At 40.0% G+C, this 3,533-nt stretch overlaps 1 pseudogene; it reads right to left on the reverse strand.

Annotated features, from left to right (window-relative positions):
• Positions 1-285: 285 nt before the first annotated feature.
• On the reverse strand, positions 286-825 carry LOC114031423 (annotated as a pseudogene).
• Positions 826-3,533: the final 2,708 nt, after the last annotated feature.

A 3,533-nucleotide genomic window follows, 5' to 3' on the forward strand; every position in this document is an offset into this window, starting at 1 on the left:
AGCAGATGGTTAATGGTATACTTAGAACAGTCTGAGCACCAGCAGGGCCCTTAGCAAGTGCTGGTAGAACTTCAATGGGCAGAGGTTCCCCCCACCCATGCCCATCTCCCCTCCCAGCCTGGGGAGACTTCTCTAATGCCCTAAAGCCCAAGAGGGTGGAGTTGGTTGGAGACAAATAGCTGGTAGGGGTCAGCTGCTTAGACATGGGCCAGGATCCCTTGATGCAGAGGGGGCTGGGAGGAGGGTGTCCAGTCATTTGAAGCCTCTGGCTCAGTAGTGCTCTCTTCACTTATTCTTCTGGAGGTGAATCATGCCTGCCTTGGTTGCTTCCTGGGTCAAACTGGTTGCTGTGTTCAGAGCTCTTCCACTCAGGTCAGTCACCATGCTGTCCATGGAAGTCTGGTGCCTTAGGAAGATGGGGAAGATCAGGCAATGATACAGGATCTGGGATCCATTATAGGCCACTGAAAGCATGCACCATAGCAAGAAGGCACACTTCCCTGCATAATGGAAGAGGAACCAGAAAAGGAATATGTCAGAGAAAAACTCAGCCAGGCCAGTAGGTTAGCCAGATGGTATCAGCTTCTTTGTTGGGGATTTCAATGGACTTGATGGAGGCATATGCTGGATAGATGAATCTGATGAGATTGCAGAGCAGGGAGCCACTATAGCCAAATATGAGATAGAGGGCCAGGAAGGCAATGGAAACTGTAGCTAACTAGTACTTTTTTGACACTGGAGACCTCCTCCAGCTTCCCTAGGATATTGGTGACAATGTTTTTTTTGCTCCAGGAACCTCTGGAAGCACTGCCTCAAGCTACCCATGGTTCTGGGGATCAAGAGGAGAGGAGAGGGGATGGAAGATGACTGGACCCGGTCCGAGGGTTCCAGTCTCTGCAGCAGTGTTGGTGGCATCTCCCTCTTCAGGCTCACAGGACCTCCATTCCTCAGGTCCCTCTGTCCCTCCTCTTCCTTCCTTCCCACTTCGTGGTCCTGCAACTGCTCCATCAGGATTATTTTTTGATGATAATTCTTATGGATCCTAAGAGAAATATGTTAGCCTCTTTCAGTTGTGTTCACTTGGTATGCTATAGAGCAATACTTCTCTTTATGAAGCCATTTCTCCTATAATATAATTTGAAGTTAAATTTCTAGGTGATTAGTTCTTTCGTTATGAGGGTCCCATAGCTATATCACCTCATATCTTCTAAGGGAGAAAGACTTTATTTCTGTAAGATTCACTTGTTACCATGTCAATATTTCCCTTCTTTCATCTTACTGAACTCATGATAGATATGATCACCTTGGTGAACTTCAACTGTGATTTTTCAGAGGTAGACGGAAATTGTTGTGAAACTAACTACATTGAATTTGTCTTGAACTAAAATGATACTCAAGTGATGGAAAGCTATCTCTTTGCTCCAGCTATGTTCTCCTCTCAACCTTTTTGTATTCAAAATCTTGTAAAACCTTTTCCACATCCTGAGCTTCCTTTGCACTATAATGTAAAACTTCATACTTTTCACACATTTCTGGAAGGAAAGTTTTCTTATGGGCATTTTCAATGTCCTATAAATAAATAGACAGCTATGATCCTTCCATTCAGATTTCCTTTTTTTTCTGAATATTCTTCAGTATCTCTAGAATAGGCATATCAACAGCTGAGGAGAAATATTTAGAGCGAGTGAGACCCTTGATTTCATTGTAGTATTCCACATAACTGCATTTAGATGAATTCTTGTTTAAACATTGCTTTCAAGAACACAAAGTCACTGTAGATGGAGCATTCCAAAACAATAGTGTGTATTATGTGTAGTAGGTGCTCCAGAGTATCATAATACTAAAGGCAGCTAGTATACAATCAAGATTACAGGCAGTAAGAATTTCCATTTTTACATTTGGGATCATCATAAAACTTCTCTAGACTTCAAATGCTACAGGACTCTGGATTCAAAATTGTTTCATCTCTTGGGATTTTCTCTATGTTACTTCTATCAGCTTTAGGAAAACACCTCAAACCCAGTTTCTCTGCTAATTCTTTTGTAAGCTTGTGTTTCCCAGAATAAATTACCATCTAGTTATCTTGCTTTTCTTGGTCAATTTCTTCATGTTCTCTGACTAGATATGTAAGACAAGGGGCCATGCTAGTGAAAGAACCATTGCCTAGACCACAAGGGGGCCTCAGGAGCACAATCATTATCTGTCACCATGGCCTGACAGCACCATGTGACCTTGAACAAGTCTCTTCATGTCTCTGGGCCTCAGTTCTCCCTTTTATCAAATGAAGGGTTTGAGGCAGATGATTTCCAACCTGCCTATGTCTGAGTAGTGTCAGGTACTTCTAGTTTCTGCTGTAAGCCCCATAGTTTATTCTCCCTCTTACACATATAGTAAAAACTGTACAGCCCCTCATTTTTATTTTATATATGTCTTTATTTTTAGGATTATATCTTGTAAGCAACAGATTGTGTGTTTTTGTTTTCTTATCCAGTTTGTCACAAACTTTTCATTTTATTGGATTGTTTAATCCATTTGCATTTAAAGTTATGGAAGTTAGATTATATGTTCCTTAGTTTGTGTCTAGCATTATTTTTTTTTCTGAGTTAGGATTCTTCCCTCTTTTTCTTTAAATATAGTGCTTGATCTCCTTATTTTAGTTTAATCTACTTTAACGCGACCCTATTCCCACCAGTTCTATTCCCTTCATTCTTAACTTTCCTCCCATTTGTTGCCCCTTTTCCTAGTTTTGGAAGTGTGTTTTGTATATTAATTTCTTTTTCTATCTTGCTGAGCCTGGCTCTTTCTTTGGCTCTGAGAGGGCACCTCTTTCTACCCAAAGTACAGCAAGGGGAAGGGAAAGAGAGAGAGAAAAGAATAAGCATTTATATAGCTCCTACTATGTGGCAGGCACTATGCTAAGCACTTCACATACATTATCTCACTTGGTCCTCATAATAACTCTGGGAGGTAGGTGCTATTAATATTCCCATTTTACAGCTGAAGATGCTGAAGCAAACAGAAGTTAAATGACTTACCCAGGTTCACACATCTAATAACTATCTTAAGCCACATCAACCTCAGGTCTTCCTGACTCCAGGCTCATCACTATATTCATCGGGCCTAGATCTAGTTTTTTAATTCTTTGCCTCTTTTTTCCCCTCTGAGTTAAGTAATCAAGTAAAACCCTCCTTTTTTCCCCCTTTAACTTCTTTTGTTCATTCATTTTTTAAATTTCATTTTCTGTGCCTTTTTTATTAAAAAATATTTCTTTCTGTCATTCTCATTAATTCTCTTTCCTTTCTATGTATTCTAGGCTTTTATTCTTTGATTCATCATTACATTTATTTAGATCTCTGTATTCTTCATGTCATTTAAGCTTCTAAGGATAGTCATTTTGGGTTCCTACTTCTTTACAATTTCTATTTTGTTATGTAACCCCTTTCACTGCAGTTTTTGGCTGTGTTTATATTTTCCATGTCTCCTCCCCCAATTTTATTTGCATAAATGATCTTCCAACACTCTCTCCCAGCATC

This window comes from Vombatus ursinus, unplaced genomic scaffold, assembly GCF_900497805.2.
Source record: "Vombatus ursinus unplaced genomic scaffold, bare-nosed wombat genome assembly UNPS02015175.1, whole genome shotgun sequence".
Lineage (NCBI taxonomy): Eukaryota > Metazoa > Chordata > Mammalia > Diprotodontia > Vombatidae > Vombatus > Vombatus ursinus.